The following is a 24,337-nucleotide window of genomic DNA, read 5'->3' on the forward strand; positions in this document are numbered from 1 at the left end:
CCCCTCCTCCTCCCCATTCCCCTCCCCCTCCTCCCCTTCCTCCTTCTCCTCCTCCTTTCTTGCTGCTGCTTCTGCTGCTTCTTCAGCTGCTGTTTCTGCTGCTTCTTCAGCTGCTGCTTCTGCTGCTGTTGCTTCTGCTGCTGCTGCTGCTTCTGCTCCTTGCTGCTGCTGCTGCTGCTTCTGCTTCCTCTTCTTCTTCCCCTTCCTCTTCTTCCTCCTTTTTCTTCTTTCTTCTCCTTCGTCTCATTTCTTCTTCTTCCTTCTCCTCCTCTTCCCTCCTCCTCCTTCCTTCTTCTTTCTTCTTTCCTGTCCTTCTCCTCCTTCTCCTCTTCCCCTCCCTCCCTCCCTCCTTCTCTCCCTTCTTCCCTCCCTCCTTCCCTCCTTCCCTTCCTTCCCTTCATTCCCTTCCTTTCCTTTCCTTCCCTTCCTTCCTTCTTTCCTTTTTTTTTTTTTTTTTTTTTCTGAGATGGAGTCTCGCTCTGTCACCTAGGCTGGAGTATAGTGGCATGATCATGGCTCACCGTAGCATCGACCTTCTGGGCTCAAGTGATCCTCTCACTTCAGTCTTCGAGTAGCTGGGACCACAGGTTTCTTGTAGTGTCCAGGAACCATCTCTTCATGTTCTTTATTGTCAATGTATCATTCCTGTTTAGTTTCATGTCTCCCACTGTGAGAAACAAGTAGCATTCTGTTATTACTCACATGCCACCATGGTTCTTCATTATCTTAATGTATTGAAACAACATAGATCTTCTTGCCCTGCATTTATTTAATGCCGATTGCATCAGAACTCATTAGGCTACATTCTTCATCATGCTGCCCAAGAATACTGGCTTCTAATGACTCTCTCACAGGTTATGGTACTGCTATCATGACCACAAACACAGGGTTTACCCAGATTATGCAGAAAAAAATGAAAAATACTTTGTTTTCTTATCATGCTAAATTTATTGTTTGGGAATTTTTTCAAGAGAAGACCAGGTCTTCTCTTCAACTCTTTAAACTATAACCTTTATATTCCTAGAACATTCCTATGTTGACCACATCCCTACCTTTCACACACCACCACTGGTAGGGAGGATTGGTGAGAGGCTCTCCTCTTTACATAAGGAATGTCCATTATTTGGCCAGCAGAGCTTAAGATCAACCAGGGAGATTATGGTCACCAAGTTAATAGGAAGCAGGAGAGGATATTGATTAAAAGGGCTGACTGACATTGTAGAGGTATGGTCTCAAAAGCCTTCAAGGGAGATAGGCACTGACACTCCTGAAGGATTGCCTGACATGAGGTGTAGAGCCTGTGTGTTGTGGGGTAACTGCCGCGAGTGTCAGTGACATGAGGTACATGGGATGCTGTAGGATACACAGATCCACACACATGGCTCAAGCTCAAGGGTTGATAGTGAACCACAGGTAGCCCAGAGCCAAGAGTTATTAAAAATCAGCATGTCATCACCACTTGACAACGCAATCTTGCATAATCTCTGGAAAGAAATACTATGCCAACAGGAGCAATTCACTTTCCAGGTCTCCTTTTTGGATTCCAGCTCTGATTTTTGTATCTTCTCAGGGCATCTGGTCCATCCCAAGTATGGTATAGAGGGTTGTAGAATACCCCAAAGGGAAAAAGCAGAAACTAGGACACACACAGGTCCCAGTATGGGATGGGGGCACCTCACCTGGATGGCTCTGATAGCCCTTGTCAGTCCCAGGGATCAGAGGGAGACTCAGAAAATTGTGAGGAAGATACCCCAAAATGCAGGGCCCCCTGGAACAAGGAACCCAGGGAAGAGTGCCCTGCTGCCTAGATTGAAGGGCTGAAGTAATTTTAGGGCAACAAAGTTGATGATAGAAAGTTCTCTATTACTGAAGAATTCTAGTGGTTAAAGGAACTAATGAAATAATGGATCATTAATGTATAGTAAAACTATAACCTGAATAAGCCTAGTATCACTAAAAGTGGAAAACCTGACATTATGTCTCCTAATGTGATGCAATAAGAAAACAGCACCACTTGCAAAGTATTCCTGCCTTAAAAGCTGAACTTGAATCTGATGAAATTTCTAAATTTATTTTTTAGTCTATAAAAAATATGGGGGTAAAGAACAAGTTAAATAACTCTGTTAGAGTGCAGTCAGCTAAATACAGAATGTGAGACTGTCAAAAGCTGTGCAAGGCCTGGGATTTTGCCCCACTTATAAGCTTACAAGTTAGCCTGTTTTGGTTTCATGGATGCCGGCAGGAGACGGAAGATTCCTGAGTCAGAGAAAAAGCATTTTATTGCCCACAGCAAAAGTAGTATTCAGAACTTCATATTTGTTTGTGTCAGTCTCCATGCCCCACAAGGCTTATTGGAAGTGACACAAAGGGCTCATGATGCATGCCTTAGAATGTAGTTGGTCGCATAGAGTAAAGAAACACTGAGTTTGGGGTATTCATTGTTTTTAAGGCAAGTGGAAGCCAGCCTGCTGTTTTGGGGAGATATTACCCCATCCTTCAGGTTTGCTTGCTGCAAACACAATCTTGAGAAGTGGGCCTGGTAAAGAATGGTCAGGGCTTTGCATTCCTGGTATGCCCAGCAAAAACATACAGGGATACTCAAGGCCAGTGACAGATTGCCTGTTGGAAAAATACACCCCTTAGCCCAATATGTTCTTGACCAAACTTGAGTTTTTACACGAGCATGCCACTCCATCAGCCACTCTGACTAATATGACCAGAGAGGTTGGGAGCAAAACCATTTCATTTGTCTCTCCTAGGAGTTCTATAGTTTCAGGTCTTATGTTCAGGCCTTTAACACATTTTAAGTTAATTTTTGTACATGGTGTAAAGTCATTTTTTAAAACTTGGACATAATCAGTTTTCCCAACATCATTTGTTGAAGAGACTAGTCTCTCCCCCATTTTGTGGCCTTGGCACCCTCGTCAAATATCATTTGACAATATATGTGAGGGCTTATTTCTGGGCTCACTCTTCTGTTCCATTGGTCTGTGTGTCTGTCTTTATGTCAATATAATACTATTTTGATTACTGTAGCTTTGTGATATGTTTCAAAATGGGAAGTATGAGACCTCCAGCTTTGTTTTTCTTCCTAAAGATTTTTTTGGCTATATGGGGTTCTTTGAGATTTTATATGCATTTTAGGGTTTTTAAATTTTTTTCTGCAAAAACAGAAAGCCTTGGAATTTTGATAGGAATTGTACTTAATTTATAGATCACTTTGGGTAGTATTGTTATTCTAACAATATTAAGCCTTCCAATCCATGAACATGGGATGTCTTTCCATTTATTTGTATCTTCTTTAATTTTTGAAGTGATGTTTTGTAGCAGTGATACAAGAAACAAGAGGAATGAATTAATGATATTTTATTATTAAAAGACACACTACCCATGATGTAGTACAGTGTTATTTGAAAGTGGACTTACATTAATTATAAATGTATACTGCAAACTCTAGGGCAACCACTAAAGAAAGTGAAAAAAGAAGAATAAGTGACATGCCAAGAAGGAAGAGAACATGAAATTGTATAAAGTGCTCAATTAAAACCACAAAAGGCAGAAAAACTGTGGAAAACAAAAACAGGAATGAAAAACAAGGGCAACAAATAGAAAGCAGTAACAAATATGATATATTAATCCAACTATATCTGTAATGACTGTAAATGTTAATGATTTAAATTTTACTAAGACAAAGATTGAGTAGATCTAAAAACAAGACCGAACTGTATGTTGTCTACAAGAAACACATTTTATCCCAGGAACAGTGGCTCACGCCTGTAATCTCAACACTTTGGGAGGCCAAGGTGGGCGGGTTACAAGGTCAGGAGTTTGAGACCAGCCTGGCCAACATGGTGAAACCCCATCTCTACTAAAAATGCAAAAATTATCCAGGCGTGGTGGCGTGCACTTGTAATCCCAGCTATTCAGAAGGCTGAGGCAGGAGAATTGCATGAACCTGGAAGGCGGAGACTGCAGTGAGCCAAGATCATGCCATTGCACTCCAGCCTGGGTAAAAGAGCGAGACTCCTTCTCAAACAAAAAAAAAAAGGGGGAAAGAAAGAAACACATTTGAAATATAAGGACATATATAGATTAAAAGTAAATGGATGAAGAAAGATATACCATGTCAATACTAATTAAGAGAAAGTGGAAGTAGCTATATTAATTTCAGGCAAAGCAAACTTCAGAGCAAGTACAGGTATCAGGGATAAGGAGGGAAATTACATAATGAAACAGCATTCAATACCCCAAGAAGACATAGTCACTCTTTTTTTTTTTTTTTTTTTTTTTGAGATGGAGTTTTTCTGTGTCACCCAGGCTGGAGTACAATGGTACAATGACACAATCTTGGTTCACTGCAACCTCTGCCTCCAGGGTTCAAGCAATTCTGTATCAGCCTCCTGAGTAGCTGGGATTACAGGCGACTGCCACCACACCCATGTAATTTTTTGTAGTTTTTAGTAGAAATTGGGTTTCACCATGTTGGCCAGGCTGGTCTCGAACTCCTGACCTCGGGTGATCTGCCCGCCTCAGCCTCCCAAAGTGCTGGGATTACAGGCATGAGCCACTGCACCCCGCCGACATAATAATTCTTAGTGTGTATTCACCTAACAACAGGGCATCCAAATATGTAAGGGAAAAACTGATAAAACTGCAAGAAGAACTGGGTGAATCTACTATTATAGTTGGAGACTTTAACACTCCTCTATCAGAAATGGACACAGTCAGCAGGCAGAAAACCAGTAAGGACATAGTTGAATTCAACAACACTATCAATCAACTGTATATAATTGACATCTATAGAATATTTCATCCAGCAGCAGGCAGCAGGTTACAATTCTTCTCAAGATCACATGGAGCATTCACCGAGACAGATCACATTCTGGGCCATAAAACACACCTCAACAAATATAAAAGAAGTCATATAGTGTCTGCTTTCAGACCTCATAAAATTAAACTAGAAATTGATATCAGAAAGATAGCTGAGAATCACAAATACCTGGAAATTAAACAACATACTTCTATTTTTTTTTTTTTTTTTTTTTGAGACGGAGTCTTTCCCTGTCACCCAGGCTGGGGTGCAGTGGTGCGATCTCGGCTCACTGCAAGCTCCACCTCCCGGGTTCACGTCATTCTCCTGCCTCAGCCTCCTGAGTAGCTGGGACTACAGGCACCCGCCACCATGCCTGGCTAATTTTTTTGTATTTTTTATTAGAGATGGGGTTTCACCGTGTTAGCCAGGATGGTCTTGATCTCCTGACCTTGTGATCCACCCATCTTGGCCTCCCAGATTAAACAACATAATTCTAAGTAATATATGAGTCAAAGAAAAAGTCTGATGAAGAGAGTTAAAAATATTTGAAATAAATGAAAACATAACTTATCAAAATGTCTAAGATACAGCAAAAGCAGTGCTTAGAAATTTATAGTATTGGCCGGGCGCGGTGGGTCACGCTTGTAATCCCAGCACTTTGGGAGGCCGAGGTGGGCGGATCACGAGGTCAGGAGATCGAGACCATGGTGAAACCCCGTCTCTACTAAAAATACAAAAAAATTAGCCGGGCGTGGTGGCGGGCACCTGTAGTCCCAGCTACTCGGAGAGGCTGAGGCAGGAGAATGGCGTGAACCCGGGAGGCGGAGCTTGCAGTGAGCCGAGATTGCGCCACTGCACTCCAGCCTGCGCGACAGAGCGAGACTCTGTCTCAAAAAAAAAAAAAAAAGAAATTTATAGTATTGAATACATATATTAGAAAAGAAGATTTAAAATCATTAATCCAGCTTTCAGCTTTTAGCTCAGAGAAGGCCAAGGTGCAACTTTCTTCAGTTGTCATGAATCTGGGTTCATACAACACCAGCCATCTCCACCATGCCATCAAAGAAAAAAGTAAAATAAAATAATCCAATAATCTGCCTTAGGAAACTAGAAAAAGAAGAGCAAATTAAATCCAAATAAGCAGAATAAAATAAATAAAAATTATAGCAGAAATCAATGAAACTGGAAGCAGGAGACCAATAGAGAAAAATAACAAAACCAAAATCTAGTTTAAAAAAAATCAATAAAGTTGATAAACCTCTAGCCAGGCTTACTAAGAAAAAGAGAAGACACAATTACTAATATCAGAAGTGAAAGAGAAGCATCACTACAGATCCCATGGACACTAAAAGAATAATAAAGGAATATTATGAATAACTCTATGCCCACACATTTGATAACCTAGATGAAATGGACTAATTACTTAAAAGGCACAATCTGCCAAAATTAACACAAAAAGAAATCAATACTTTTAGTAAACCTATATTGATTAAAGAAGTTGGATTAATAATTAATAAACTTCCAAAACAGAAACCACCAGACTCAAATGGATTCATTAGTGAATTCTACCAAACATTTAAGGAAGAAATTATACCAATCCTATACAATCTGTTCCAGAAGACAGAAGCAGAGGGGATACTTCCTAAATCATTCTATGAGGCTGGCATTACCCTAATATTCAAATTAGACAAAGACATTACAAGAGCTGGGTGCAGTGGCTCACACCTGTAATCCCACACTTTGGGAGGCTATGGTGGGAGGGTCACTTGAGTTCAGGAGTTCAAGACCAGCTTGGGCAACATAGCAAGACCTCATCTCTACTTAAAAAAAAAAAAAAGTAGCTGGTATGGTTGCACACACCTGTAGTCCCAGCTACTCGGAAAGCTGAAGTGGGAGGATCACTTGAGCCCAGGAGATCAAGGCTGCAGTGAGCTATGATCATGCCACTGCACTTTAGTTTAGACAACAGAGTGAGTCCTTGTCTCAGAAAAAAAAAAATACAAGAAAACAATAGAGTAACATCTCTCATGAACATAGATTCAAAAATCCTGAACAAAATACTAGCAAGTTGAATCCAACCATGTAAAGAAAGAATTACACACCATGGCCAAGTGGAATTTATCCAAGGTAGGCAAGGCTAGTTCAACATTTGAAAATCAATTAATATAATCCATCACATCAACAGGCTAAAGAAGAAAAATCACATGGTCATATAAATAGATGCAGAAAAAGCATTTGACAAAATCCAATTCATGACTTTAAAAACTCACAATAAATTGAGAATAGAGATGAACTTGCTCAACTTGATGAAGAACATCTACCAGAAAACCTACAGCTGACATTATACTTCATGGTGAGAAACTTGAAGATTTTCTCACACTATCAGGGACATAGCAAATATGTCCCTTCTCACCACTGCTTTTCAACATCATACTGGAAGTCCTAGTTAATGCAAGAACACAAGAAAAAGAAATAAAAGGCATACAGATTGGGAAGGAAGAAGTAAAATTATCTTTGTTTGCAGATGACATGATTGTAGAAATCCAAAAGAATCAACAAACAACCCTCCTTGAACTAATAAGCAATTATAGCAGGGTTGTAGGATACAAAGTTAATGTACAAAAGCCAATTGCCTTCTGATATACTGTAAGCAATGAACAAGCAGAATTTGAAATTAAAAACACAATACCATTTATATCCTTCCGAAAAGAAATAGGTATAAATCTAACAAAATATGTAGAAGATCTATATAAGAAAGACTACAAAACTCTGATGAAAAAATATCAGAAGACTTAAATAAATGGAGATATAGTCCATGTTCATGGATAGGAAGACCCAGTGTTGTTGAGATGTCAGTTCTGAACTGGATCTATAGATTCAATACAGTCCTAATCAAAATCCAGTCAAGTTACTTTGTGGATGTTGATAAACTAATTCTAAAGTTTATGTGAAGAGGCAAAGACACAGAATAGCCAGCTCAACAATAAAGGAGGAGAACAGTTAGAGGACTGATAGTACCCAACTTACTAGACTTACTAGAGGTCAGGCATGGTGGCTCACACCTATAATCCCGACTACTCAAAAGGCTGAGGTAGGAGGATCATTTGAGCCCAGGAGTTCAAGATCAGCTTGAGCAACATAGAAAGACTTGGTTTCTAACAAGTTAAAAAAAAAAGACTTATAGAAAGCTGCAGTAATCAAGACAGTGTGATATTAGTGAAATAGATCAATGAAACAGAACAGAGATACCAGAAATAAACCCACATAAACAGAGCCAACTAACCTTCGACAAGGGAGCAAAGGTAATACAATGGAGCAAATGGTTCTGGAACAACTGGACATCCATGTGCAAAAAATAAACTTAAACATGGACCTTAAACCCTTCCCAAAATTAACTCAAAATGAATCATAGACCTAAACGTAAAATGCAAACTATAAAACTCCTATAAAATAACAGAGAAAAACTTAGATGACTTTGCTGATATGGTTTGGATGTGTATCCACTCCAGATTTCATGTTGAAATGTGATCCCCAATGTTGGAGGTGGGACCTGGTGGGAGGTATTTGGGTCATGGGGGTGGATCCCTCATGAATGGCTTGGTGCCCTCCTTGAGATAATATATGAGTTCTCACTCTATTAGTTCATGCAAAAGCTAGTTTTAAAAGAGCCCGGCACCTCCTCCCCTCTCTCTTGCTCCCTCTCTCACCATGTGATACACTAGCTCCCCTTTTGCCTTCTGCCATGATGGTAAACTTCCCGAGGTTTCACCAGAAGCAGATGCTGGCACTACACTTCTTGTATAGCCTGTGGAACTGTGAGCCAAATAAACCCATTTTCTTTATAAATTATTCAGCCTTACATATTCCTTCAGGGCAACACAAAACAGACTAACACATATGGGTATGGTGATGACTTTTTCTTTTTTTTGAGACGGAGTCTCGCTCTGTTGCCCAGGCTGGAGTGCAGTGGTGCGATCTCAGCTCACTGCAAGCTCCACCTCCAGGGTTCACGCCATTCTCCTGCCTCAGCCTCCCAAGTAGCTGGGACTACAGGCACCCGCCACCATGCCTGGCTAATTTTTTGTTTTTTGCATTTTTAGTAGAGATGGGGTTTCACTGTGTTAGCCAGGATGGTCTCGATCTCCTGACCTCATGATCCATCAGCCTTGGCCTCCCAAAGTGCTGGGATTACAGGCATGAGCCACCACTCCCAGCCAGTGATAACTTTTTAGATCCAATACCAAAATTATAGTTCATGAAAGAAACAATTGATAAGCTGAACTTCAACAAAATTAAAACTTCTGCTCTGCAAAAGACAACGTCAAGAGAATGAGAAGAGAAGCCACAGACTGGGAGAAAATATTTGCAAAAGAACCATATGATAAAGGACTCTTATCCAAAATACACAAAGAAATCTTAAAACTCAACAATAAGAAAATTAGCAGCCCAATTAAAAAATGGGCAAAAGACCTGAACAGACACCTAATCAAAGAAGATATACAGATAGCAAGTAAACATATGAAAAGATTTAAACATATTACATCATTAGAGAATTGCAAATTAAAACAATGGGCTATCACTACACATGTATTAGAATAACTAAAATCCAAAACACTGACAATACCAAATATTGGCAAGGATATGGAGCAACAGGAATATTAATCCTTGCTGATGGGAATACAAAATGGTACAGCTACCTCAGAAGACAGCAGCTTCTTATAAAACTAAACATACTTTTACCATATGATCCAGCAATGCATGCCTTATTATTTACCGAAATAAACTGAAAATTTGTGTCCACACAAAAACCTGCACATGGATGTATACAGAAGCTTTATTCATAGTTGTGAAAAGTTGGAAGCAACCAAGATGTCCTTCAGTAAGTGAATGATAAATAAACTGAGGTATACCTAGACAATGGAATATTATTCAGCAGTAAAAAGAAATGAGATATCAAGCCATAAAAAGACATGGAAGAAACAAATGCTTATCACTGAGTGAAATAAGCCGATCTAAAAGGCTGCATACTGTATGACACCAACTATATGACATTCTGGAAAAGACACAACTATGGAGACAATAAAAAGGTCAGTGGTTGTCAGGGGTTGGGAGAAAGGGAGGTATGAATAGGTGAAACATGGGACTTTTTTAGGGCAGTGAAACTATGCTGTATAATACTGCAATGGTGAATATGTCATTATACATTTGTCAAAATTCATAGAAAGTATAACACCAAGAATGAACACTAATGTAAAGTATGGACTTTGGGTGATAATGATGGGTAATTGTAGGGCCATCAGTTGTAACAAGTGTACCATTATAGTATGGCATGCTGATGGCTGGGGAGGTTGTGTTGTGGGGGAACAGGGTATATGGGAACTCTCTGTATTTTCTGCTCAATTTGGCTATAAACCTAAAACTGATCTAAAAACTAAAGTTTATTAATTAAGGACCAAATGAGGGCCGAGTGTGGTGGCTCATGCCTGTAATCCCAGCACTTTGGGAGGCTGAAGTGGGTGGATCACAAGGTCAGGAGTTCCAGACCAGCCTGGCCAATATGGTGAAACCCCATCTCTACTAAAAATACAAAAATTAGCTGGGCATGGTGGCATGCGCCTGTAGTCCCAGCTACTCAGGAGGCTGAGGCAGGAGAATTGCTTGAACCCAGGAGGTGGAGGTTGCAGTGAGCTGAGAGCATGCCACTGCACTCCAGCCTGGCGACAGAGTGAGACTCCGTCTCAAAAAAAAAAAAAAAAAAAACCAAATGAGGTTTATACCAGGAATTCAAAGGTGGTTCAACATCTGAAAATCAATTGATATAATTCATCAATAGAATAGATGAAAAGAAAAAAGAATGCTCTTATTAGGTATAGAAAAAGCATTTGACAAAATTCATCATCCATTCATGATTAAACCAATCAAACAACAAACTCCATAAAAAACTTCTTAGAAACTAAGAATATAAGGTCACTTCCTTAATCTAAGTGGCATCTACAAAAAAACCTGCTAATATCATACTTAATGGCGAAAGGCAAGAAAAAGAAATAAAAGGCATACAGATTGGAAAGGAAGAAACAAAATGGTCTCTATTTGCAGACAGCATGATTATCTATGAAGAAATTCCTAAAGAATCTACAATAAAACTGTTGGATTAATACAAGTTTAGCAAGGTCACAGGATACAAGGTTAATTTAAAAGAGTCAATCATATATTCCTGTATAACAGCAATGAAAAATTAGAATTTGAAATTTAAAAGGCAGCACCATTTAAAATAGCTCAACTAAAGAGCTTAGGTATAAATTTAAGGCATATGTACAGCATCCATATGCTGAAACCTAAAAAACATTGATGAAATAAAGAAGATCTAAATAAATGTACAGATAAAGTATCTATATGGCTTGGAAGGCTCAATATGATTAAGATGTCATTCTCCCACAAACAGCACAATCTCGAGGAAATCTCAGGCACATTTTTAGATACTGACAAATTGTTTCAAAATTTATATGGAGGCTGGGCATGGTGGCTTACACCTATAATCCCAGCACTTTGGGAAGCCAAGGTGGGCAGATCACTTGAGCCCAAGAGTTTGAGACCAGCCTGGGCAGCAACATAGAAGAGATCCTGTCTCTATTTTTTTAAAAAATTAAAAATAAAAATAAAAATAAATAAAATGGAAAAGGCAATTAAACTACAGGAGCCAATTTTTTTTAGTTTTTGGTTTCTTGTTTTTTTTGTTTGTTTGTTTGTTTGTTTTGTTTTTTTTTTTTGAGACAGAGTCTCCGTCTATTGCCCAGATGGGAGTACAGTGGTGCAATCTTGGCTCACTGCAACCTCTGCCTCCTGGGTTCAAGTGATTCTCCTGCCTCAGCCTCCCAAGTAGCTGGGATTACAGGCACCCACCACCACACTTGGGTAATTTTTGTATTTTTAGTAGAGAGGGCGTTTCAGCATGTTGGCCAGGCTGGTCTCAAACTCCGGCCCTCAAGCGACCCGCCCACCTTGGCCTCCGAAACTGCTGGGATTACAGGCATGAACCAATGCACCTGGCCCAGTTTTTTTTTTTTTTTAAATAAAACAACAACAAAAGAACTAAGTTGGAGGACCCACACTACTTTAAGGCTTACTGTAAAGCTATAGTAATCAAGACAGCATGGTATTGTTGAAAGAATAGACACGTATATACATTAAACAGAATAAACAGCCCAAATTAAACTTACACGAATATAGTCAACAGATTTTTGACAAAAGTTCAAAGGCAATTCAATAGAGAAGGAACAGTTTTTTTCAACAAATGGTGCTAGAATGATTCTTCATATGCAAAAAAGGAGCCTCAACACACACTTCATACCTTATACAAAAATTATTTCAAAGTGGTTTATAGACCTAAATATAAAATATAAAACTATAAAACGTCTAGGAGAAAGTGTAAGAGACCTTGAGTTTGACTATGAGGTTTGTTTGTTTCTTTGTTTTTTTGAGATGGAGTTTCGCTGTAGTCGCTCAGGCTAGAGTGCAATGGCATGATCTCGGCTCACTGCAACCTCCTTCCCAGGTTAAAGCGATTCTCCTGCCAGAGGCTGAGATTACAGGCATGCGCCACCAGGCCCAGCTAATTTTTGTATTTTTAGTAGAGACAGGGTTTCACCATGTTGCCCAGGCTAGTCTCGAACTCCTGACCTCAGGTGATCCACCCTCCTTGGCCTCCCAAAGTGCTGGGATTACAGGCATGAGCCACCATGCCCAGCCAACTATGAGTATTACATACTCATAGTATGACACCAAAAGCAGAACCCATCAAAGAAAAAAATGAGAAATTGAGTTTTATGAAAATTAAAAACTTTTGCAGGTTGAGCATGGTGGCTCATGTCTGTAATCCCAGCACTTTGGGAGGCTGAGGCGGGTGGATCACGAGGTCAGTAGTTCGAGACCAGCCTGGCCAACATGGTGAAACACCATCTCTACTAAAAATACAAAAATTAGCTGGGCATGGTGGCGGGCACCTGTAATCCTAGCTACTTGGGAGGCTGAAGCAGGACAATCACTTGAACCCAGGAAGTGGAGTTTGCAGTGAGCCAAGATTGCGCCATTGCACTCCAGCCTGGGCGAAAGTGCGAGACTATGTCTCAAAAAAAAAAAAAAAGAAAAGAAAAAAAAGACTTTTGCTTTGTATAAAAATCTGTGAAGAGAATGAAAATACAAGCCATAGACAAGGAGAAAATATCTGCAAATCACATATCCAATAAAGAGTTTATATCTGGAATATATAAAGAACTCTTTAACCATAACAATAATAAAACAAATAATTAAACTTAAAACTGTGCAAATGTCTGTCTTCCCCAAAGAAGATATATGGATGGCAAATAAACACAGGGAAAGAGATATTCAACATCATTAGTCATGAAGGATATGCAAATTAAAACCACAATGGGATACCACTATGCACCTATTACAATGGCTAAAATAAAGAACTGAATACAAAATATTGGCCTTGATGTGGAGTAACAGAGTCATTCATTGCTGGTGGAAATACAAAATGGTACAGCCACTTTGGAAAAACAAATTTGGCAGTTTCTTATACAGTTAAGCATATACTTATGTGACCCAGCAATCTCACTTCTAGGTATTTATCCAAGTGAAATGAAAGCTTACATTCATACAAAAACATGTATATGACTATTTATACATAATTTTCCCAAAACGAGCAATCAAAAATGATAAATTGCGATAATCCATATAATGGAATACTACTTAGCAATAAAAAGGAACAGATTATTGATTCATACAAAAAAACATGGGTGAATCTTAAAATATTTTCCTAAGAAGATCATTGTTGGGGCTGGGTGATGGGTACAGGAGGATTGATTATTCTATTTTTGTGTGTGATTGAAAATTTCCATAATAAAAGTTTTAAAAGTGTATTTTAATATGGTATTTTTTAATGATATCACAATGTCCAGGTACCGCTCAGATGAGACTGAAGTTAGTTCCATGTTCTAAAGCCAGAAGCTGCATCTGAAATGTTGCATAGAAAACTGCTCATTGGCTGGGTGTGGTGGCTCACGCCTGTAATCTCAGCACTTTGGGAGGCCGAGGTGGGTGGATCATCGGAGATCAGGAGTTCAAGACCAGCCTGGGCACCATGGTGAAACCCCATCTCTACTAAAAAAAATACAAAACAGGCTGGGCGCGGTGGCTCATGCCTGTAATCCCAGTACTTTGGGAGGCCAAGGCAGGTGGACCACGAGGTCAGGAGATCGAGACCTTCCTGGCTAACATGGTGAAACCCCATCTCTACTAAAAATACAAAAAATTAGCCGGGCGTGGTGGTGGGTGCCTGTAGTCCCAGCTACTCGGGAGGCTGAGGCAGGAGAATAGCGTGAACCCAGGAGGCGGAACTTGCAGTGAGCCGAGATCATGACATTGCACTCCAGCCTGGGCGACAGAGTGAGACTCCATCTCAAAAAAAAAAAACTTAGGCGGGCATCGTGGCAGGCACCTGTAATCCCAGGTACTTGAGAGGCTGAGGCACGAAAAATCACTTGAAACCAGGAGGCGGAGGTTGCAGCAAGCTGAAATTGCACCATTGCATTCCAGCCTGGATGACAGAGCGAGACTCCATCTCAATTAAAAACAACAACAACAAATAAAAAACTGCTCATTACATAAAGATCCAATCTGGTAATATAAATTTTATTTTATTAAGATATAAACTTAGAAAGCATTTGAAATTGCTTCAAACATAATTCGAGGGGAACAAAGACTTACCGGCTTGTTGGTTTTAAGAACTGAATTTGCCTAGGCATTAGAAAAAGTACAGAAAGCTCCCCAGAGCAGTCTGGAGCCCAGCAGTCCCAGGCCCCTAGGCCGTTTGAGTTATAGGACGGAAGGTGGGGGTGTCAGTGCGCACTGTTCCTTCTGAGTGTCTGTCAGTGGAGGTTGCATGTGAAACAGGAAAGAGGTTTGCTAAGGCTCTATGTTTATGTTTGCCTTTTCTTCAACTGGAGACTGAAGTTTGAGAATAGCAAGTAAGCAAGTAATCATTCTCCTAGATCTCATTACTTGAGATTATTATTATTTTTTTTGAGACAGAGTCTGGCTCTGTTGCCCAGGCTGGAGTGCAATGGGACAATCTCAGCTCACTGCAACCTCTGCCTCCCAGGCTCAAACCATCCTCCCACCTAAGCCTCCCAGGTAGCTGGGACCACAGGCATGTGCCACCATGGTGGGGTAATTTTTGTATTTTTGGTAGAGACAGGGTTTCGCCATGTCACCTAGGCTGGTCTCGAATTCCTAGCTTCAAGCAATCCTCCTGCCTCGGCCTCCCAGAGTAAAGGTGTGAGCCACTGTGCTTGGCCTGAGATAATTTCTTAAGATGATGTATAACACCTCCCACAATGGTATCTCCCCCAACACTGCAAGTTGTCCCGGCTATTTTAAGCTGTAATCAGAATATATTGAAATTTCAACATTTTTATTGTCCTTGTCCTGTACCCCCAGCAATAAAAAAAAAAAAAAAAGACTTAAAAAATTATGGGGCCTATCGGCTGGGCGTGGTGGCTCATGCCTGTAATTGCAGCACTTTGGGAGGCTGAGGTGGGCGGATCACTTGAGGTCGGGAGTTCAAGACCAGCCTGACCAACATGGAGAAACTCTGTCTCTACTAAAAATACAAAATTAGCCAGGTGTGGTGAGCATGCCTGTAATCCCAGCTACTTGGGAGGCTGAGGCAGGAGAATCACTTGAACTCAGGAGGCGGAGGTTGCAGTGAGCCAAGATCAAGCCATTGCACTCCAGCCTGGGCGACAAGAGCAAAACTCTGTCTCAAAAAAAAAAATTATGGGGCTGGGCGTGGTGGCTCAGTCCTATAATCCTAGCACTTTGGGAGGTAGAGGTGGGCAGATGGCTGGAGCCCAGGAGTTCAGGACCAGCCTAGGCAACATTGTGAAACCCTGTCTCTACAAAAGCTACTCTGGAGGCTGAGGCAGGAGGACTGCTTGAGCCCGAGGTTGAGGCTGCAGTGAGCCGAGATTGTGCCACCGCACTCCAGCCTGGGTGACAGAAAAAGACTCCGTCTCAATTAAAAAAAAAAAAAGGAAATTTCTGAAGTGATAGTAATGTTCTATGTCTCGATAGCAATTTGGGATACAAAGGTATAGGCATTTATTATTATTAAAACTTGGAAATTTACACACAAGCACATAAGATTTATACATTTCATTGTATACATATTTTACTTCAAAAGAAAAAAAGTCAACAAATATTTAACCTAGTCAATGATATACATGCTGAGTTATTTAGGCAGAAGTCTAGTGATGTCTACAATTTACTTTTTTTTTTTTTTTTTTTTTTTTTTTTTTTTTTTTTTGAGACGGAGTCTTGCCCTGTCATCCGGGCTGGAGTGCAGTGGTGCAATCTCGGCTCACTGCAAGCTCCGCCTCCCGGGTTCACGCCATTCTCCTGCCTCAGCCTCTCCGAGTAGCTGGGACTACAGGCGCCCGCCACCACGCCCGGCTAATTTTTTTGTATTTTTAGTAGAGACGGGGTTTCACCGTGGTCTCGATCTCCTGACCTCGTGATCCGCCCGCCTCGGCCTCCCAAAGTGCTGGGATTACAAGCGTGAGCCACCGCGCCCGGCCTACAATTTACTTTTAAATGCGCCCCAAAAAAAAGAAACAGGGATTGACGAATGCTTAGAGAAAGGTACAGACATGTGATAAGCCAACTATAGTGAAATGTTAGTGGTAGTCTACATGGTAGGTATATGGTGTTCACTATAAAATTTTTTCAACTTTGCTCTATGTTTGCAAATTTTCACAATAATATATTGGGGAAATGTCTAGAAATGTGATGCTACCCTAGGTCAGCAGGAACTGTGAAAGCTTAGACCTGTATTCTGGTTCCCAGATGCTAGAGCCTTTTTTTGGGGGGGGTGGGGTGGGGGGAGGTGGAGTCTCACTCTGTCGCCCAGGCTGGAGTGCAATGGTGTGATCTCGGCTCACTACAACCTCCACCTCCCAGGTTCAAGTGATTCCCCTGCCTCAGCTTCCCAAGTAGCTGGATTACAGGCACCTTCCAGCATGCCCAGCTAAGTTTTTGTATTTTTAGTAGAGACAGGGTTTCACCAGGTTTGTCAGGCTGGTCTTGAACTTGATCCACCCTCCTTGGCCTCCCAAAGTGCTGGGATTACAGGCGTGGGCCACCACGTCCGGCCTGCTAGAGCCTTTTATACTTGATATAATTTCTTGAATTTTGATCTCTTGAGGTTTTGTTTACTTAAATCTAGTTATCTCATCTCCCTTCTACTTTCACTTTCTGGTGTATCTAGTAATTTGTTCATTCATTTTCAAATATTTACCTTTCCCTACTAGGAACCAGGCCCTGTGTAGGTGCTGGGGATACAGTTTTGTTTCTGCTCCCATGGAGCTTCCATCGTGGCTTATTCCCAGTAACTAGCATTCCAACTCCCTTAATTCTATCAGGAATGCTAGTTCCTACATCTTTGAGGCTACGACAGACAGGGCCAGTTTATCCATTGAATAGTATAGACCCCACACCAAGGGTCTGGGAGCTTTTTACGGTTCTATGAAAAATGTTTTATGTATGAAAAAAAGAATCTCCAATTTACAAAAGAAAATCGCAAAATCCTATACATTGCCAAGGCTGTCGAAATGAACTCCTAGTCTTTTTGATTCCCTCTTTTTTTACGGCTCTGAATACCATAGGACTGCCAGCATTTTGGGCCCCAGGGGCAAATCTAGCCCTAATATAGATGCTGTATGGGAATAAGACACTCCAGTAGTCAGATGGATGCCTAAGCTATCATAGCCTTATGACATTGCAACTTCATTCTTTGAACTTCTTGTGCTGATCTGTTGTTCAGCAGTCCACCTTCTGATTCCCATGTAGGTCTGCGGAGAGGATGCAGTATTTCTTTGGGTATTTCTAGTCTCTGTAACAGTGCTTTCTCAGGTAAATCCATAGAATAGCTTGTGATTAAGAGCCGTCACACCACATGTCTAGAATTTGAGAAGGAAATCAGCCAATCTGGGTGCAGTAGCTCACGCCTGTAATCCCAGCACTTTCGGAGGCTGAGACGGGTGGATCACCTTAGGTCAGGAGTTTGAGACCAGCCTGACTAACCTGGTGAAACCCCGTCTCTACTAAAAATAAAAAAAATTAGCTGGGTGTGGTTGTGGGCGCCTGTAATCCTAGCTTGGGAGACTGAGGTAGGAGAATTGCTTGAACCTGGGAGGCAGAGGTTACGGTGAGCCGAGATCGCACCACTGCACACTACCTGGGCGACAGTGTGAGACTCCATCTCAAAAAAAAAAAAAAAAAAATAGGCCAATCATGTCAACATTATTATTATTATTATTATTATTTTGGTCCCTTATGGCCATACATTTCTCAGTGTAAATTAAATTGCTAATTTAAGAGGGACAAGGAATATTCTTGCACATCTTCTCATCCATACTTTTAAACTTAGTTCTAATTGAGTCAGGCCTTGTGAAGCCTTATTTTATCTTATTCTTAGCATCTAGGTTCTAACCCCTACTGTTCTCCCATTATTGACTGTCCCTTGCCAGGCCTATCTTAACAGCTGAACCCTGGGCTTCTATTTCTCCATCTTTTTTTTTTTTTTTTTTTTTTGAGACGGAGCCTGGCTCTTGTTGCCCAGGCTGGAGTGCAATGGCGTGATCTCGGCTCACTGCAACCTCTGCCTCCTGGGTTCAAGCGATTCTCCTGCCTCAGCCTCCCGAGTACCTGGGATTACAGGCATGTGCCACCACACCTGGCTAATTTTGTACTTTCAGTAGAGATTGGATTTCTCCATGTTGGTCAGGCTGATCTCGAACTCCTGATCTCAGGTGATCTGTCCACCTTGGCCTCCCAAAATGGGAGGCCACCGTACCTGGCCTGTTTCTCCATCTTTAACTGTGTTGTTTTAGGCCGTCTTGGGTAAAGCCCCGTCAACTCAATCCCCAGGTTCTTTGGGCCACAATGATGCCCCTGAGGTTTGTGCTCCCGGAATGCTCCAGAGCTGGAAACTAGGCAGCTTTTGCACATAAAATTACTTTATTATAAAGGTTTCCTACTAATACATACTAACAAGTATGAGATGTTGATTTTAAAAACTTTGTTTTAACCAAAGAAAATAACAGAACAATGCCTTATAAGCCAATATTTAAAGAAAACTGAGAGCATTATGAAATATTTTATTTTTATTTGTTGGTAATTATATCTGGATGGCTCATGAAATTACTGTAACATCCTTGATTTTATTGTTCCCTCAGGAATTTCTTCTCTATTTTAAATAAAATGAATAAAATGTGTTTTATGCACTGAGTGCATTTAGTGTCTCCACTCTGTTAGACAATTACAACACTATACATACACAGAGCTATGCAATGTTCCTATTTTAACTATAGATTAGCTTCCTAGGAAGAACAGCGTTGGTATCCTTTTCCATTTAGAGTCAAAAGGAGTCTGATGGCAGTTCTTTACAGTGACTGTTGAGATGACTGAATCTTCCTGAGCCAAGTCTTCACATTTCTATTTTGTTATTTAAATTTGAATAACTATGAAAAGATTGATTTTTTTTTTTTTTTTTTTTTTTTTTAGGACAGGGTCTCACTCTGTCACCCAGGCTGGTGTGCAGTGGCGCGATCTTGGCTCACCGCAGCCTCTATCTCCCTGGCTCAGGTGATCCTCCCATCTTAGCCTCCCAGGTAGCTGGGACTACAGGCTCCCACCACCACCCCCGGCTAATTTTTGTATTTTTTTGTCAATCCTCCCATCCCACCTTGGCCTCCCAAGGTGTTAGGATTACAGGCGTGAGCCACTGTGCCCAAAAAAGACTGAAATCTTTTATTTCTGATGGAGACCTCCAAGAGCTCACTGCATAGGACCGACCCCAGGTTGCCTTTGTAGTTCCTGCATTTTTCTTCTGTTGCTCTTCAGAGAAGCTGTATGATATAAATGAATGAATGTGTGTACACACACATATATCTCCATTCAAAAGCTATAGCACATGTATGTTTGTGTGTATGTGTATATATGTGCATGTATATAAGTATATATGCATACACACATATACACACACACAAAGCTATAGAAAATATATATCTTGTGACTAAAATTCCCTGAACTACCACTAACTCCAGAAATTCTATTCTGGAAAACAATGGCTAACATCTAATTCATTATCTTAGAATTATCACACAAGGAATAAGAAAATGTGGTTTCTAGTGCAATGCAGTTAAGATAGGTATTCTTGTAGGCCATGGTTCCAAGAAATTTGTTTGACAACAGTATTGAGTAGTATATTTCTCCACTTCCTTTATTTTTTTCCCTTATCTTTTTTGAAAAAATATGAAGGAAATGTGTTCCTCTTTCAAGTTCTTTTTCTCTCCTGGCTTATATAGTGAGTATGTTACCAGCAGAACCTTCTCTAAAATGAAAGGAAGTCATTGCTAAGAAGAGACAAAAAGTTAACAGGATTAAGGGATTAAAAAGGCACATGGAATTGCTGGGTGTGTCCAGAATCTGAGAAGATTTGAAAAGAGGAGCAGAAAGAATTTTTGTATTTTAGAAGTTGAGGGGCCCTTCTGGCCTAGTTTGAAAAACACAATCAGATACAATTTGAAAAAAGTCCAACAAGATCTAGTGGGAAGATAAGCTAGAATCTTGTTACAAAAAGTGTCACGGGCCTTGGTTGTATGTTTTAAATGAACTTCTTAATTTCATATCAAAATGCATAGATACCTCCTGACCCCCGTTCTTGCCCTCCTCCATTTCCTTGTTAAATCCTGACCTTTCTCTGTAGCCCTTCCCGTTTCTGCCCTGGAGGTCTGGCTGTCAGGACTACTCTCAGGTTGCCTGGGTCTCCACGGTAGCACCCATTAGCCGTGTTGCTTCTGGGCAGGGCATCTGTTTCTGTGTAAAGAGAAAATGCTAGGGTGAGTCACCAGTCCTTCTCCCCTAACAAAAAAGCATTGTACTGTACAGTTTGATTTCGGCTCTTGTGTGCAACTTGTGATTGCAAACTAATGGGGACATGAGGCACAGCTCCAATGACACACCTCTCAAGTTGCATTATAATGATCTGATTGGGATGTGCCCCATTAGACCATGAGATCCTTTAAGGCTAGGATGCTTTTATTTTTGTGTTCCCAGCCCTAAGCACACTGTGCCTAGCTCAGGGTAAGCACTAAACAAATGTTTCTTGATGAGAATGCTACAGGAAGAAGGGAAGGGTTGTGCTCTACACCAAGAGCAGAAGAGCTACCCTTTAAGAAACAGACTCATCTTCGCGCGGCCTGCAGAGGGCGCTCTTGCATCATAGCTATACCATGCATCCTTTGCCCATCACTGGTTTCCTTGAGCGTACCTTTTTGGTAAAACCACAGGTGTGAGACTGGAAATTTAGACTTAAACCTGCGCAAACACATTAGAATATCATCAGTTGCACAGAACAAATCCACATTACAGTTATTCCAAAGGGACAAGAACATTCCAGAATTTGCTTAAAGAATACTAAGCCATGACATCTCAGAAAGTCAAACCTAAAGAAGAAAAATTGCCTGGTTAGTCTTCTGGGAAATGTTAACAATTCTTAAATTTGGAAGGCTCCTTACACTCACTTGATGAGCCAGTTGATCTAATCCAACTACCTCATTTCTCAGATGAGGAAACTGAAGTTTATAAAATTCCTCAAGGTGATGTATCTACAGAAAAATTATACTCTCAATTCAGGCTTTAGATGTGTGTTGAAAACGTGGCAAGGTGTCCATTTGGAAAAAATGCACCTAGAGCCTTCTCTCTCTCTCCCTCTCCTTATTTAAATAGAAAGATTTAAAAATAAAAATATGGCCAGGCATGGCATCTCATGCCTGTAATCCCAGCACTTTGGGAGGCCAAAATGTGAGGAATGCTTGAACTCAGGAGTTCGAGACCAGCCTGGGCAACATAGTGAGACCCAGTTTCTACAAAAAATTAAAAATTAGCCAGGTATAGTGGCATGTGCCTATAGTCCCAGCTACTCAGGAGCCTGAGGCGAGAAGATAGCTTGAGCCTAAGAGGTCAAGGCTTCAGTGAGCTGTGATCACACCGCTGGACTCCAGCCTGGGCAACAGAATGAGATCCTGTCAAAAAAAAAAAAAAGTACTGTAGTAACTGCTGAATAAAATACATAAGACTTTGGAAAGACACTATTTTAATGGTGAATCTGGACAGCACTCCAAGGGTACATTTTAACAGGTTGGAAGTAGGCTTTTAACATATTATGGGGATCAACTGTGTAATAAATAATACAGAAGTAAAAAGTGTTGGTTAGCCAAACTGACCATCAAATTGAGAGTCAAAAAGCCATTAAGTTATGATTCTGGACAAGGCTCTGATTGCCACAGTTCAGAAAAGTTATTTGACATCTTTTTCACATTGTTAAGCTTAAAAAACAAACCCAAACTCAAATCCCCAAACCCTCAAAGCATCAAGTGCTTGAAGCATTTTAATATACCTTCTGCATCAACCCTCACCTCCTTCTTGTTTCAGAGAAACCATGACCCTCCTCCAGGCTGGTTCTTAATCAGCACTCCCCTCCCTTCCCTGGGTGCCTCCCATTTGTAGGCAGCCATTACTGGGCTGTATTCTGGTTGTGTTGAGGCTGGCAGGAAAGAGGAACAAGGATAGCATGTTCATGTGGTGTGAGTGGGCTCAGATTCTAGGCAAGCTGGGGGAAAGGGCAGTCCTATGGCCCCGTGAGAGGCCCACTCAGACCCTGGCCAGCTCTAAGGGCTAAAACCAGCTCTGAGGGGTAGCACTTCACTTCCATTGGTTTTAGAGGCCCTACCTGGGGAGAAGAACAGCAGAAAAGCAGCCCTCAAAGAAATGCTACCATGGGACATGGCCTCAAGAGAGGAGCCTCAGCCTGAGATGAGTTGGGGGGTGGCCTTGAAGAAAAGAGGCCCTGGCTTCAGGGACGTGGGGGAAGACAGACAAGGTGTTGGAAGGAAGCCACTCAGGATTCTTTGGAAAGCAAGGACAGTGAAGTTGGAGATTAAGGACCCGTAAACAGGGCAAATTACAGGAATTCTCCCCAGCCAACGGGAAGAGAAGGGCCTGAGCACTTTCCTGGCCTCTCAAATTTGAAGATGCCTGGGGGTCACTGGGGAATCTTGTTGAAATGCAGAATCTGATCCAATAAGTCTAGAATCCTGCCTCAGATTCTGGATTTCTACCAAACTCCCTGGTGAGGCTGCAGGTTCTTAGGCCCCACTTTCAGAAGCAAGGGTGTCTTCCAGACTTCAGAATAGAGAAAGTTGAACAACAGAGACCATGTACCAGAGAGTCACCTATGGGTAAATTTGTTCAGAGGAAGTCCTTCTAGCTCCAGTTCAAATTCAAGGTTGTCTTTGCAGATTCCCAGGTAGTAAAAGGATTTTAGGAGTTCAATTATTGGGCAAGGAGGGGAAAGGATCCCAGATTTAAGGACCCCTCATCAATATCCCTTGGGACTGGGAAGAAGAGTGGCTGGTTTTCCATTAGGTAGGGGGCCCAGATCACCAATAATCAGGGCGATCTGGTGAGGCAGAAGATGCCAGCAAGAAATGCCCTGGAGGGCCTGAAGCAGCTGCTGAATTCCCCATAAGCAGCTTTTCACATGCTACCTGAAGGCAGCCACTGGGAGGTTTTGAAAGAAGATACTAGGTTACTCCACACTAGCACTTGCCAAACTAGATAACCTGGTGAGAGAAGCTGCTAATTGTAATAGAGGCAGAATGTTATCTGTACTGTTTAAAACAGTTTTCCAGGGGGAAATGAGGACAGGCCAATGCAGCCAGAAAGCACTGGGTGTTGGCTTTGCAGAAAGCTGTTATACTTAGGAACAGGGTGCCAGGTGTCCTGTTTTGAACTGGACAGCATGGTATTTTAGCTTCTAGTGTACGAAAATGCAGTAAATGCTTGTTTTTTAAAAAAATCATTATTGCAGCTGGGCGCAGTGGCTCACGCCTGCAATCCCAGCACTTTGGGAGGCCAAGGTGGGTGGATCACCTGAGGTCGGGAGTTCAAGACCGGCCTGACCAACATGGAGAAACCCTGTCTCTACTAAAAATACAAAAAAAAAAAAAAAAAAGCCAGTGGTGGTGCATGCCTGTAATCCCTGCTACTCAGGAGGCTGAGGCAGGAGAATTGCTTGAACCCGGGATGTGGAGGTTGTGGTGAGCTGAGATCACGCCATTGCACTCCAGCCTGGGCAACAAGTGTGAAACTCCATCTAAAAAAAAAAAAAATCGTTATTATGGCCGGGCACGGTGGCTCATGCCTGTAATCCTGGCACTTTGGGAGGCCAAGGTGGGTAGATCATGAGGTCAAGAAATCGAGATCGTCCTGTCCAACATGGTGAAACCCTGTCTCTGCTAAAAATACAAAATTAGCTGGGCATGGTGCCGTGGTGCCTGTAGTCCCAGCTACTCGGGAGGCTGAGACAGGAGAATCGCTTGAACCTGGGAGGTGGAGGTTGCA

General features: G+C 41.4%; 1 long non-coding RNA gene across 1 annotated transcript; it reads right to left on the reverse strand.

Annotated features, from left to right (window-relative positions):
• Positions 1-531: 531 nt before the first annotated feature.
• LOC115835192 lies at positions 532-23,829 on the reverse strand. The gene is made up of 3 exons (XR_004030172.1): positions 22,351-23,829; positions 20,579-20,749; positions 532-667 (listed from the first exon to the last, which is right to left on the reverse strand). It is a non-coding gene; the product is annotated as an uncharacterized LOC115835192 (long non-coding RNA).
• Between the last annotated feature and the right edge of the window lie 508 nt (positions 23,830-24,337).

This window comes from Nomascus leucogenys, chromosome 5, assembly GCF_006542625.1.
Source record: "Nomascus leucogenys isolate Asia chromosome 5, Asia_NLE_v1, whole genome shotgun sequence".
Taxonomy (NCBI): Eukaryota; Metazoa; Chordata; class Mammalia; order Primates; family Hylobatidae; genus Nomascus; species Nomascus leucogenys.